General features: G+C 44.6%; 1 protein-coding gene across 3 annotated transcripts in view; it reads left to right on the forward strand.

Moving 5' to 3' along the window:
* FRMPD1 (FERM and PDZ domain containing 1) overlaps positions 1 to 14779 on the forward strand; it is a 152692-nt gene that overhangs the window by 40638 nt on the left and 97275 nt on the right. Inside the window, exon 1 of one of the 3 annotated variants that reach the window (XM_032164188.1) lies at positions 12339 to 12479. The exons of 1 other annotated variant lie outside the window; for it this stretch is intronic. The gene's annotated coding sequence lies outside the window, so the exon portion shown is untranslated. Of the gene's footprint in view, positions 1 to 12338; positions 12480 to 14779 lie in introns of those variants that run through there. One more of the 3 variants, XM_058445946.1, reaches the window with a different exon arrangement.

Consider the following 14779-nt stretch of genomic DNA (forward strand, 5'->3'; position numbering starts at 1 on the left):
TGATGTATTAAACAACTTTTGTTTATGTATCATTGCAAAGAGAGGGGGTCTTATCTTGGGACCATGATGCAGAAAGTCAAGGATGTCTCCTGCTTGCAACCTCATGGGAGATAATTTCTAAATCCTTTACTCTTCAAAGTTGATAAGAAAATGAGACCTTTTCAACTGATGGGCTTACTAAAAATTCTGCAAGTTCCCCACTTAGTAAGATCTTGGGTGCCTCCAGGGAAGAGCCATTACAAACTGTTATAATGTGTTCTAGCACCCCTACTTTGGTAAAGCACCTGCTTCAAATGTAGGCTTTACTTCCTCCTCAAACTCTATCCTGATCTTCACAGTTTCAGCTCTCCCCTCTCAAAGTGACTTCCTGCTATGAAATCCCTGAGAGCAGAGGTTCCCCAACTTTCTCGTTTCATGGTGCCCACAGTAATTTTTCATGGCACCCCTAGGTAAAAATCAATGTGTAACAGTTCCATATATTAAGTAGTTAGATCCAAACAACTTAATAAGCATTGAAGTCCTAATAATACAGTAGTTGTTTGAAAAAAGTGCACATACATTTTAAATATTATATTTTTATTTAATTTTAAAATAACCACAGTAAGTTACTAATGGGATGTGTGTGTCTCTTGGATGCTGTACAACTTATCAAACCTTGGATCAGATTGGACACATTTCCTGTTCCATGTTGGGTTTTGTGCAAAAAAAGTGCTTGCTTTTTATCACAGCGACTAATGAAAACTCAGCTTTGCAAAGAGATGATGTCATAGGAATGCAACATGATCTGAGAACTGCCTGGAGCTAGTAGTTCGCACATGTCCAGCAGATTCTGGGTGTCGCCATGTTTCCCTTGAAAAATTAAATATCCCATTGTAACCCTGTGAATTTGCTGTGGCTCTGCAGGACACCTCAACCCATAGTTTGGCCCTAGAAGTTTTCTGTACCTCTGATGATAAAAAGGACATTCTACTTTCTATTACAGTTATTTGAAGACGTACATTATGTCTCCTAGCAGAGCTTTTTGAAGGTCAGGACCATGTCTGATTCGTCTCTGTATCCTCTGTAACTCCTCTCAGTAAAAGTAACTAGCATTTTATGAGCACCTACTAAGGCCAAGATGTCCATACATCTGTGGGCTGGATGACTCCAGAGTCCATGCACTTCCCAGGACACTATTCCACCTCACTTAGCACAGTGCCTTACCCATAAGCTCGCAGTCAATTTTACTTGAATGAGTGAATAGAATTGCATATACTTAATTTGGGCCACACCTTGCAAAACAATTCATAGAACCCAGTCAGGCTGAGTGGATGCCTCTATACAGCCAGCATGAGTTTGGGGCATAGCACTGGGGCTAAGCATAGCTCCATAGCTCTGTCACTTACCTCTGGCCTCAAGCAATGGTTTAACTGCTGTGTGTTCCTGTTTTCCTCAACTGTGAAATTGGATAATGATACCTTACGCAGGAGTATTATGAAGGTCAAATGAGATGTTGTCTGCATAAGGGCTCCAAAGGACATCAAGGTGGTGTGTGTTAAGGGATTATGGTTCAGTGTAGGTAACACAGATACCATTAATGGCATACCCCTACTCTATGCCTGTTCCTGGTAGGGCTGAAGGAGGAGGGGTGGCTGAACTGAGGACAGAGTTATGGGGGAAGAAGGGGTTATAAGTAGCTATTTCTGCTCCCCAAGTGACCATTCTCTAGGCACAGAGTGAAATTCCCTCTGGAGCTGCACTAATGGACACATTAGTATCAGTTGACAAAGTACCATATGTTCTGAAATGTTCTCCCACTAGGCTTCATGGGAGGTGACAGGAATTCATTGTCCATTGTAGGAAATCTGCCATGATTTTAGCCTTCAGTAAAGTATACTCCTAGGCCTCCTAGGCTCTGGAAGGTCAGGCTAGGCCTCCAACTACATAATGATGCACAAGACATTACTTATTTTAAGACAGGAAGTCTGTGAAGTAAGGTTGTCTTTGTCTGTCAATAGTAGACTCATAAAATCATCCTTTATTTTTGACAAAAAATTATGTTTTAACAACGAATTATTTTGTGAGTATTTACTCTTTGGTTTCAGGTTAATCAGCATGTGTACTGGTCATTAATCAGAATCCAGATTATGAAAATAATACATAATGTCTTCAGTGGCATTAATAAGTACATGGTTTTTCATAAGTCAGCATGTTATTTATTTATTTATTTATTTATTTATTTATTTATTTATTCAGAGACAGGGTCTCGTTCTATTACCCAGGGTGGAGTGCAATGGAGCCCAGTAACATCTGGGCTCACTGCAGCCTTGACCTCTTGGGCTCAGGCTATCCTCCCACCTCAGCCACCCGAGCAACTGGGACTGCAGGCACACACCACCAGGCCTAGCTTGCTTTTGTATTTTTTGTAGAGACTGGGTTTTGTCATGTTACCCAGGCTGGTCTTAGACTCCTGAGCTCAAGTGATCTGCCCACCACAGCCTCCCAAAGTGCTGGGATTACAGACCATGTTCTTTTTATGGAAACTTCCTTTGCAAGAAATATCATCTCGCTTAATACCAGTCAGTTTGCAAAAAAGAGAATGAAAGGAAAAAAGGAAGAAAGAAAGACCCAAACTCCACCAATTGCAAAAGAAAAGGCAGACTTAAAGTGTCAAGATCTGGGAGTTTCAAAATGTATAACAATAGCTGTCATTTATTGAATGCCTGCAACACCCCAGATCCTGTGCTAGGTGCTTTAATCCTTACTAGTTAATTTAATTCTCACAACACCCTTCAAGGTCAGTATTATCTGTGTGTTAGGATGAGAAAACTGAGAGGTTACATTAGTTGTCCAAGGTCATAAAGCTAACAAGAGCTGGCATTCAAGCTACGTCTGACTCCACAGCCCACATCCTTTCCAGAACATCCCCCTCTGATTCAAAGAACAGGCTGAAACACAGTGTTGCAGCACACAGTACATAGTAACAAAACATGAATAAAGCCTTGTTTTTAAGAAAATCTAGATCGTCCCTCCCTCTCCCTATCCTACACGGAAGATAGGAGAGAAACTTTCCGAGACTTTCCCCTGTGTCTGGAGACTGTCCATGCACTGTTTCCAGAATTTAGGGAATGTTTTAGCTGGAGGGGGTCCAGGCTAGTCTCATGCCTCCCCGACATCCCCCAGTTACTTTCATTCAGATTTACTCTGCTTATACCTGTCCTCTACAAGGGGCTTCTGTTTAGTAGGATTTGAGTTGAATAAAGGATTCTACTGGTCTCCTTTCTACCAAAGTTGGAAAAACACTGATATAGTCCCATTCTATGTTTTATATGTGAAGATCTCTCAGACCCAGAGCAGGCTTGACCAAAATAACCTAGAAAGGTAGGACAAGCCCTTTGCTCTTTAAAATTTCAATTTCTGGATCACTACAGCAAAACTATTGGGGTGAGAAAGACAATCACCATGGGAAATACGCTCCAAAAGCTGTTTTCACCTGTTGACAGAACAGAGAAGGGTAGCAGAACCCTCCCAGATTTAAATTCTGACTCCATCACCAACACCAGTTATCTAGATGATCTTGAGCAGGTTACTTAACCATGCAGAGTCTCTTCATCTGCAAAAAAGACACACAATACTTGCTTGTTGGAGTTTTTGTGTTAGTATATTAAAAATACATAGCATCTAATAGGTGTTCCTTTCCAAACTTAGAGCCTTCCCATAGGCTGTTCTCCCTGCCTGGAAGCTCTATCATCCTTCTCCCCTTCAGTAGCTGACTTGGACTTATTACTTAGTTTCTTTTACTAGATTTCTTGGATATGAATCTAAGCTCTTACTAGTTGAGTGACCAGGGGAACATTTAGCCTTGGTTTTCTCATTTACAAAGTGGGGATATTAATATATAATTCACAGGGTTATTAAAATGAGATAAACCGCTTAGAACAGTGCCTAACAAATATTAGGTCTCAATAAAATTTAGCAAGGACTATTTGTGGGATCCATAATTCCAGAGGGTTCTTTTTCCTTCTTCGGTAAGCTATTCACATTACCTGGAAGCTCATGACATTTACTCTTTATTCTTGGAGTTCAGAAATTTCACCAGGATATACTTTTAAATATCATTCTGCCAATCTTTGTCTTTTAATTGGTGTATTTAGATTATTTACATTTAATATAATTATTAAAATGTTAGCACTTAACTCTGCTATGTTGTTACTTCTTTTCTTTCTGCACAGGGGAAAGTCTTGGAAGCTTTCTCTCCCATCTGTTTGTTCCCCATTTCTCACTCCTCTTTTTTCTTTTTCCTGCCTCCCTGTGGAGTACTTGGGCTTTTAAAAGAATTCTACTTTGATTTATCTAAAGTACTTTTGAGTGTATCTCTCTGTATAGTTTTTAAAGTTATTGCTCAAGTATTAAATCATATATAAATAACTTATTACAGTCTACTGCTCCTGACATTTTACCCCTTTCAGTGAAATGCCCAGGACTGGAAGTTCTAGGTGTGTGTTTTAAAATTAATACAGTGTAGAAATTAGAGTCTCTTTTACCTGATAACTCAAGTCCATACATTTAATGTATAGGTAATTCGAGTGCATAAATTTTATCTGATAACTCAAGACTATGGGCTTAGTCTTTTTTTCTATTATTTTTTGGTTATTGCTTTGCTCCTTTGTTATTTTTTTCTCCATTTGGTACTACTATTTGCATATCTTCTAGATATTTCATCAATGTTTTAAAATCCTCTGACTCATAATTTCTATTTCTTTTTATTTTTGGCTTGGTACTGTGGGGTGGTTCTCCTTTTTCATCTTTCAGATCATTAAATCAGTTTTCAGTGGTGTTCATTACATTTTTCATTTCCACAATTGAAAATTTGAAAAATTGTGTATTTAACTTTCAAAAACAATTTTTCCTCATTTTGATCATTTCTTTCTAGTCTCTGCTTGAATCTCCTTACATTTTTGATTTTAAAAAGTTAGTTTGTCTTCTATTAAATTGATCTCAATGTGATTCCTCTCTTTTAGTTATTTGTCTTGATTGTGCTCCTTCAAGCTATTGACTCCCCTTAAATAATCTCTGATCTGCTTTGGCTACTTATATCCACAAGTGGGCAAGTTGGGCTTTTGTAGCCTCTTGGGTACAATAGTTCAGCAATCATGAAAGGAAAGAAGGATGCTTCTCCAGTGGCCTGATGGTGAACAAAGCTACCTGGCTGGGTCCACCAGGCTGAGATGAGGTGGAAGAGGCTTTTAGGATCTTTGGACACTCCCAGAATTAAGAGGGTGGGGTTGGGCTGCTGTGTGCCATTGTGTAGTTTGTTTATTGCAAGGGCATCTGGTGGAGAGGATTAATAGGAGCTAACATCCACTTGCTGAGCTGTGTACCCCGGTGTGGAGCTGCATCGGCCCAAAGGAAGGAGGCATATTTTCTCATTTTCACAAAGGTATCTGAGAGGGGAAGCTTTTTTCTAACCCACATAAAGATGCTGTGTGGGCTAGGTGTGACCCTCAAGGGATAGTTTGGCCCACCTGTGACATTCCGTTCTGTAGAGGCAGGTCTTGACAGAGTCAGGGGTCTTCCCACAGAGCTATGTGCAGGAAGTGGGCAGGGACAGTTCTTCCTCACCTGTTGAGGGATCCTGCTCAGTTGGGGTCAGCTGGGCCCCTCAGGTGATCCAGGATTGAAAGCCTTCACTGCAGACTCACTAGCGAGGCTGACTACTTCTCAGGCTCCTGGGCCTTTGTCCTTCTTGCAATCGTGGACGGTGTGGCAGCAACACTGCCCTTTGCCAATCCTGCACTGGGATTGTCTGTGTGGGATTGGGCTCCAGCTATAGGCAACAGTGTCCTATGCCCCATTCACTGTATGGCTCACAATTTGGGTCCCCTCAGCAGGGAGCTGGGTAAGAGAAGGGCTTAGAAGGTGGCCGCCCATCTTCAGAGAAGCCCCCTGGGTAGGCATGCTAAGGTGATTTAGGAAGTTTCTCTGTAACACAGTTCTATTACAGCCATCTTTCCTCCCCAACAATAGAGATCTGTTTCCCAAATAAACCTGAATCTGAATCCCATTTACCAGCTCTGTGACCTCATACCAGTCCGCTTGAATTCTCTGAGCTTGCCTCAGTTTCATCTGTAAAGTGGGGATTGTCATGTATGTCTTGCCTAACTCAAGCAGCTGTTGAGAGAATAAAATGAGATGATTGCTCTGTTTGGTGTTTTACAAACTGAAAAGTCTATGCAAAAGTAAAGAGATGAAGAAAATAGTGCTAGAGAGGTTGGTATCTGCCCCCAGGGGCTGTGGGGAGCACAGTGGTATTGGGGAGTTGCAGTCACCCAGCAGATGCAAAGCAGAATGAAGCCTATGGGAAGTGGCCAGATGTAGTTGTCAAGACCAGGGTAGGGCCACACTCGGTGCTGGCCACAACCTCAAGACATGCCTTCTTCTGGGGAGCTGATCTTCCAGGAGCTGAGCCAGCAGAAAAAAAAAAAAAAAGAGAGAGAGAGAGAATTTTAAAAAGAGATAAAAAGGCAAGAGTAATAGATGCTGAACCCAGTCCTATCTTTTCAATGCTGCCTCTCAAAACACTGAAAGATTTATCACTTAAGGAATGAGATAAAAATTCATCTGACAAGAGACATAAAGAGCTTGAATATTTTTTAAAACTTGTGATAATCATTCCCAATTCTATACAAATATCTTATTGCCTTCCTCTGTTTCTAACTGAGTCATTATGTCCATTACATTAGCAATAGATTCAAATACCAGTTTTATCATGGAGCAGAGAATGCGATTAGGAACAGGAAAAGAAATATAAGCAGACAAGGCTTAGATGAGAGCTAAGGAAGCAATCCAGAAACGAGACATGTTTTCCATCCTCCTGCCCTACCACTAAAAAAAGGTAAAAATAGATCATCTTTGGGAGAACGACTATGATAAGCAGTCAAGCAAGGTTTGGAGGGTGTTGGGAGACTGATCTCTCTTCACCAGCACACAGATAATGAACTCTGTAGCTCAACTCCCTATTCTTAGTATTATCCAGTGAATTGGACAATTCATTTTTAAGAAGTGAGCAGTGAATGTCTGCTTCTGTGTCCTAGAATCTTGGGAGTAAGAACATATTGTTTTTCTGTCAAATTTTCTCTCTGTAGAGCAACAATCTAATTGTCCCTAAGAGGTAATATAATCCTCATGATAATCACCCAATTTCTTTTGCCAACAGCAGTACTTCTCTTCGTGACTGATAACATTTTAGCTTCCTTAATCTCAAAGGATCATTTGGTTTAGAGCTCAGGGAATATTGGTTGTCATCAGGTATCATTGCCTCTTCTTATAGAGGAGTAAAGTGTAGCTCAGAGAGGTGATGCGACTTTCCCATAGCCACATAGCAAGAGAGGGACAGAACTAGGGTCTAGAACTCTAGGGCACTGCTTTTCTACAAGTAGCTCAGCAGAAGTGCTGGCATAGATATCAGATAGGGCTATTTTTAATAACCCTCTTGCAGTACTCCAGTAGTCCCTGAGTCTTGGCTCACCGAAGCCTTGGTGTAACTGTCTCATCATATTTCTGCATGAGACCTTGAATATTAAGAACATACAATCAGTTTATGTGGTGTAATAACACTCTCTTAACCAAACCATTTCATACCCTATCCAATGTGGATTCACTTCAGAAGGCTTAAGTCTGTAGTAGGCACTCAACAATGTTGACTGAATGAATGAATAACCACTTAGAGGCCCATTAAGGAATCATGCCGTTTTAGATCTGAAAGAGACCTGGAAGGTCATTCTGGTCCCATTCCTCTATTCTGCTGAGACTTGAAGAGTGAGAGGACTTGGTGGCAGAGCACTCCTAGAGCTCTTTTCCCCTCTGCTTCCCATAGAGTGTTCTTTCTTTCACCCATACTGCTTCTCATTAATTTGATCTGGAGGCATTAAAATTGCCAATTTACTTGTGTTCTGGTAAACAAAATAAATATTTCTAACATGGAAAACACTTAAAAACATTTAAAAACACTACTCCATAGAAAATGACAGGGTCAGGTTTTTTTTAACCATATGGAATTTGATCATTCTGAAGAAGAACAGAAACTTGTCCTAAATCACTGCAGACAGTAAAGCTGAAATTTGAAGCAGTAAATGATTCTATTTTGGGAACAATAGATATGAAGTCAGGGAGAGTTAGGCATTCTAAAAAGGAAATTGTATAGAAAAGCTAACTATTAAGTCAGCTCTCAGAAGTATTTGAGTGCAAAGGAGATTAATACAGGTAAGGGGAAGGTATGGGCACTTAGCAGATGACAAATGGCATACTCATTGCCATAGAGAAAGCAAACTTTTAGCTGAAATGGTACTTATGGGAGATAAATTCGAATCTCAGATGTTTGAGTCAGGAAGTCTCATTAGGATGCAACACAGCTTGTCATTATGGGCTATTACATAGTGTCACTAAAAAAAGGAGAGACTCAGAGAGGGACAAGGCACAACCACATAGCAATATGAGAAATTTCATTCTTGCTATATCTTGTTCTATATTAATATTAGATCATTTGATGCTATCCTCTCACCAAAAATGGCTCTTCATAGTGACAAAAACAGAGACTAAAAGTTATCTAGGCTGGGTGCGGTGGCTCACTCCTATATTCCCAGCACTTTGGGAGGCCGAGGTGGGCGGATCATGAGGTCAGGAGATCAAGACCATCCTGGCTAACATGGTGAAACCCTGTCTCTACTAAAAATACAAAAAAATTAGCCAGGCGTGGTGGCGGGCACCTGTAGTCCCAGCTACACTGGAGGCTGAGGCAGGAGAATGGCGTGAACCCGGGAAGAGGAGCTTGCAGTGAGCTGAGATCGTGCCATTGCACTCCAGCCTGGGCGAAGAGCAAGACTCCATTTCAAAAAAAAAAAAGTAATCTATATCCAAATGACAGCTGTTAGGGTAAAACTTGAGAAACATATATATTTTATTTGTTGATTTATTCATTCATTCAATAAATATTTATGGGATTATAGGAAGGCAAAAATAAATAAGACATTGTCTTTCTCAAGAAGGTCTCAAGAAGACAGACATGTAAACACATCATTGTAATGGGTGTGCTGGGGGTTTATTTGCTGTATGCTGTGCCTAAGTAAAGCAGAGGCTCACAGCAAGGACTGGGAAGAGTTCACGGAGGACAAGATATTTTTGACCAGGATTTAAAGGAAGAAGAAAAATTTGTCCAGCAGGTTGGGTTAAAGGTTAGAAAAACAAGGAAGCCTCTCAGAGGGCAATAATAGCTTATGTAAAGTATTTAGCAGTATAGGATTTAGAATTTCATATGAATCCCAGTGCAGCTATTTTAAAGCTGTGGAATCTTGGGTAAGCAACTTTACTTCTTGGAGCCTCAGTTTCCTTCTCTGTAAATAAGTAGAGTAATCCTCACTGCATATAATGACTAGAAGCATTCCTAATAGCGCTGGCTAGCAAGTAATGAATGCTGTTTCATCTCCAGGAACTCTTATTTTTTAGAACACTCCTAGGTTGTAGATATTCTTGTTATGCTCCCTTTGCAAAGGAAAAAAACCAAGAACTGAGAGGTTATGGAACTTTTCCAGAATTACATAGGTTAAAAAGCAGCAGCATTGGGATTTGAACCTAGGCAGTTTGGTTCAAGACTACATTTTTTTTAACACTGTGTTATGTGTCTCTTATTACATAAGGTACCCTAAGAACATAAGGTGTTTGGTGTGCAGGTGTGGGGTGAGGTAGAGATGAGGCCACAGGGGTAATAGGATCACTGTGGATTCACGTGATGCTAAGGAGTTAAGACTTTGCTGCACGATCAAGAAGGAACAATGGAGGTGTCTTCAGCAGGAGAGTCACTGGTCAGGTCTGTGGTTGGAAAAGATCACTGGCATTACGTGGAGGATGAAAATAGGAAAGACTGGAGGCGGTTACTACAGCCTTGGCAAGAAATGATGAGGCTCCAACGAAAGCAAGGGCAGCAGGATGTGGGGGAGGAGACATGTGTAAGAGAAGTTAAGGAGACAGAGTTGATTGGATTTAGTGGCCAGTAGAGTATGAAGGCCAGGGAGAGGGAAGAGTCTAGACTGTCCCTTTGGTTTCTAGTTTAGGTGCCCAGAGGAAGGAGGTGCCACCACCAGTTGAGATAGGGAAGCAATGCAGAAGGGGTAATTTGGGGGAAAGATGTGGGTTTGGTTTTGGCTGTGTTGAGACTGGGGCACCTGAGGGACATTTAGGTGATGTCCAGCAGGCAGTTGTGTCTCTGGGTCTGGAAGACAGAAGGTTTGGCTGAAACCATGCAGCTGATAGAATTGCTCAGTGAGAGTGAAGGGAGAAAAGAGGCCAAGGAGGGACACGAGGGCAATGGCAAAGGAGGCTGAGGGGCAAGAGGGACCAGAATGAGAATCTGAGAAGAGCGGGGTCAGGGGCTGGGTCCAGCACCTAGAGAGGCTGACACTGATGCAGGTAGCTAGGAAATGGAGGGGAACAGGGCAAAATTCCATGGGGGAACATTTGTACTCACTGGACAAGAGAATAGTTCTTATCTTACTTTCTGACAAGTGCTATGCTTTTTGGTGTTTAACTGCCTTGGAGAGAGTAATTTGATGATTAATCTTTATCTACAAAGTAATTTTTAAAATTAAACTTTGTTTTGAGAAAATTGTAGATTCACATGCAATTCTAAGAAATAATTCAGAGAGACAGAAAACTTGATTTTTTAAAAGCTTTCTTTATTTCCACTATGGCTTCAGAATCTTCCACCCTCAAGGTGCTTCTGTCTCCTGGGGCAGAACTTTGTATACTACAAAGACTGGTGAGGAAAGCAAAAGGCTCACTCAGCCCGTGGATCTGGGGGGCAGAGGGCTGCAGTATTGAGAGAAAAGGGAGCTATGGGTGCAGTTACATAGGAGGTCTTTCAGCGATGGAGCCACTCAGGAGTTTTTGGATGGACTCCTGGATCTGGAAATGAAGGTCACAAAGGAGGAGCACCTGCCTTCATCCAGACAATGTTGGCTCCAAAGTGCTGCTAGTCTCCCCCCACCGCTCTTGGATGAAGGATGCACTTGTTAACATCTGCCTGTGCACCATCACCAGAATGATCTAACATCCCAATCTGATGGTGCCTCATCCCTACTCAGAACTCCTCCCATGAACCTGCCAGTGCACTGAGAATACGGCGCAAACTCCTTGACCAGGAATTGGCCCCTGCTGACTCCCCTGCTTCATGTCTCAACTCCTGCCACTCCCTCTGTGGGATCTCTCTCATCCTGGGATCTTTGTTCCTGTGGTCTCAACCTGAAAGGCTCTCTCCACACTCCTCCCTTTCATTGGCCAATTCTACTGGCCTTTCAGGTTTCCATTTAGAGCATGCCCTCTCCAGGAGGCCTTCACTCAGTCAGTCAGTGCAGGCCTGTGTGGTGCCCTTGGCCCCGTGGGATTGGGTGATGGTTACAGGAACTGGACTGTATTTTAATAGTCCTAGACTGTACATTCCATGAGGACAGGGACTGCTTTATTAAAGGTGTATTGTATCTCCAGTGTCTAATGCAGGATATGGACCTAGTAGGTGTTCAGTAGAGTTCAGCACGGAAAATAGTGCACAGACAGATGCATTTGGGTATCATGGTCAGAGAGGTGGTAGGACCAGAACCAGGGGAGTGGGTGAGACGGCTCAGGGGGTCAGAAAAGGGCTGAGTGCAGAGTCCCAGGGCGCTCCGGCATTTTAGAGCTTCTGGTTTGAGGAACCCTCAAGGAGACCCAGGGAGTGGCTGGAGAGGGCCGAGGAAAGCTGGGAGAACACAGTTTCTCAGAGCGGAAGGAGTTTAGAGAGACAGGGGAGGTGGTCCACAGTGCCTAACCTGGGCCCACGCTTTCCCTCTCCCTTCAGACGAACACCTGCGGGGCATGGGGGTCAGGGGGCGAGTCAGAGTCATCTGCGTCCCCTAGGGCTCCCCGTAGCTGGGGATCTTCCTGGGGGAAAGGAGGCGTGAGAAGGGGGTCGTTTTGGGAACTCTTCTGGGTTCCAGCTCTGGTCCAACCACCGCCTGTCTGGGTGACCTTGGGGAGTCCCTTTCCTCTCCCAGCCTCAGTCTCCCCCTGGGTACTCATCGGACGCTGCGTGCCCCGGCGGTGAGCTGAGGCAGGCGGCGGAGGCAGGGCCCGGGTGGGAGCGGGACCGCCCACTGCGGCGGGCCGGGACCTCGGAGCCAGCGGAGGCGGCGCGCGGGGCTCCTCCCCCGGGGCGGGGGTCGCGGCGCCGGCAGCTGGCGGCCGCGCAGCTGCAGCCTCAGCACCTGCCGCCGCCAGACGGCGCGGGCGCGGCCCGGCCCGGCCACCCCCTCCGGCTGCAGCCGCGGCGCGGGAGGCGGAGCCCGAGCCGAGCCCGAGCAGCGCTGCTGCCCGAGCCTTGGCCGCGACCGTGCCCGCCGCTGGGCGGGGCCGCCCCTCTCCGAGAGCGTCAGCCCGCTAGGTCCTTGTCCGCGCGGGCGGCACCTCCTCTGCAGGTAAGGGAGGGGTCCCGGCACCGCAAAGTTTTGGGGAGACTGCCTGTCCCCACACCCCAGGCCTGCGCCTCGGCTTCCTCCGCTTCGCCCTCCGCCTGCACCACCAGTCCCGGGTGACCCGCGCCCGCCTCCGGTCCTCGTGTCCCCAAGCCCGGCTCAGGGGCGCGTCCGTGGGCTAGCTCAGGACCTGCCATCGTGAACTGTTTGCACAGTAGCGATGCGTGCTTAAGTTTCCGAGATCTGCATGGTGTAGTGAGTGGAAAGAGCGGCAACGCGGGATGGGGAGAGACCTGGGTTCAGGTGCGGCCGCTGCCAGCGCCAACTTTCTGAGTGACCTCAGACCAACCCTCCCTGCCCATCCTCGATGGCCACACCTGAACCAGAAGAGGTTCGCCAGGGACGATCAGCTGCAGTGCCAATGCCTGTGTTGTCATTTTTTGAGTAGAGGGGCATCCCTGAGTGTCTCAGCTCCAGAACTCATTGCGGGTGGAGAGGAATGAGCCACAGAAGTCAGTCTCCGGGGTCGCGTCGCTAACTTGCAGCAGCTTTGGCTGAGCTTTAGGAGGGGCGTTGAGTCAGCCTCGGGGAGCAGGGGATGCTCCTAGGGTTAGGAGTCAGGACTGGCTTCTGGTGGCTCCTCTGCCATCCACCCACCGTCTGTGTGACCTTGGGCAAGTGCCCCCTGCTTTTGCCACCTATAAAATAGGGTGGAAGTCGTGTTCACTAGTTGTTTGCTGTCTTTCAGCTGTAAACTCTGGAGAAGCGGAACCTCCAGGTCTCTGCATTTAGTCAGTTTAGGTGGAGGCAATATTTCACCAAGAATCCATCTAGCACTTGCAAATGAGCGTTTAGAAAATAAAGGAGGCATTTGCAGTTTGCTTTGGAAGTCCCAAAATAGACATGGGGAGGATTGGTGAACGCTCAGCTCGCCTTCTTCAGTGCCTTGGACCGTCATGAAATATTCAACGACATAATGATTTGTTTTCAAAGTGGCTTATAGATCAGGAAGCGTTTCTGTTTGTGAGTCGGTTATTTTTGTAAAAACCTCAGAATGGTTGTTTGGGAAAAAAAATAATGCACTATTCTAGGGGTCCTGACCTAGAGGCCAGCATCTACTTGTTTCTAGTCTAAGATGATGGTTGAGATGATTTCCAATCAAGACAATTTCAGGCATCCTTTGGTCGGTGTTGAGTATGGGTACGGTTAAGGAGCCGAGTTCATCTTTTCCAGGACCGGTGCATTCTGGAGCAGCCACAGCAAAACAAGCACGGGGTAGTTAACTGTGACATGCTAGAAGGCGAACTTTATTCTTTTGCCCAATATCTTGTTCCCCTTGTGCTGCAATTAGTGTCTCCCCAGTGTGTGGGTGAAACGCATTACCATGAAAGGATTCTCACAGAAGTGATTTTATGATTTTATTTCCTTCCTCGACATCCTGGTTTTAAGTTTCAAGCATTATGAAATCAGAGAGCTGGTGAGGGTGTGCTTGGTGATCAGAGCAGAGTTGTGGTACCTAAGTTTGCCTTTCCTGAATGAGACCCCATCCTTGAAGCTAATTTGTCCAGAGCCTTTTATCTCTCTGATGCATTCAAATGCCACTAGTCTTTTCCCTCTTCATTCTCTATTGGTTCATCAAGCACTTTCTCACTGCTCATTCGGGAGGACACAAACATGAAAATTACCAACAGACCCTACCCTCAAGGAGCTCAGGTTCTGATGGGGAAGAAAGAGGCTTGTGCCACAGGATCTTCATTGTGGGCTTTAACACCTGGGATTCCTGTGAACACTAAGGAGGGTGAATTCCAAATGGAGATATTGGAGAAGGCTTTACAATGGAAGGTGGAGGAAGAAGAGGATTTCAACAAGTGGTGAGGAATAGAAAGGCCATGTGTAGGTCAAGGAGCTGGTACGAGCAAGGAACTGGTGAGAGCTGGGAGAGCATGAGACAGATGAGAACAGTGAGCCTGGTGGAAGCACAGAGAAGGCAGGGAACTTCAGAGAAAGGGCAGCGAGAAGAGGCTCTGGAGGCTCTGAACCTGGGCTGGAATCCTTGCCGGCTGTGGAGTATTGGGCCTCCGAGCCTCACTTTTTTTTATTCGTAAAACGGGAATAATAATAATTCCAAACTCACAAGATTAAATGAGATCATGTGTAAAAGTGCCTAACAGGATGTTTGCATGTAATCGGTGTTGGCTAAAAGTCAATTCTTTTTATCAGAGGGTTCATGGGCAAGCTGATTGTCTGAAGTCACCATTGGAGTAAATAGTGCTTTTGGTTTAAGCATGTGCATTGATTTAGAA

This window comes from Hylobates moloch, unplaced genomic scaffold (assembly GCF_009828535.3).
Source record: "Hylobates moloch isolate HMO894 unplaced genomic scaffold, HMol_V3 SCAFFOLD_10, whole genome shotgun sequence".
NCBI lineage: Eukaryota > Metazoa > Chordata > Mammalia > Primates > Hylobatidae > Hylobates > Hylobates moloch.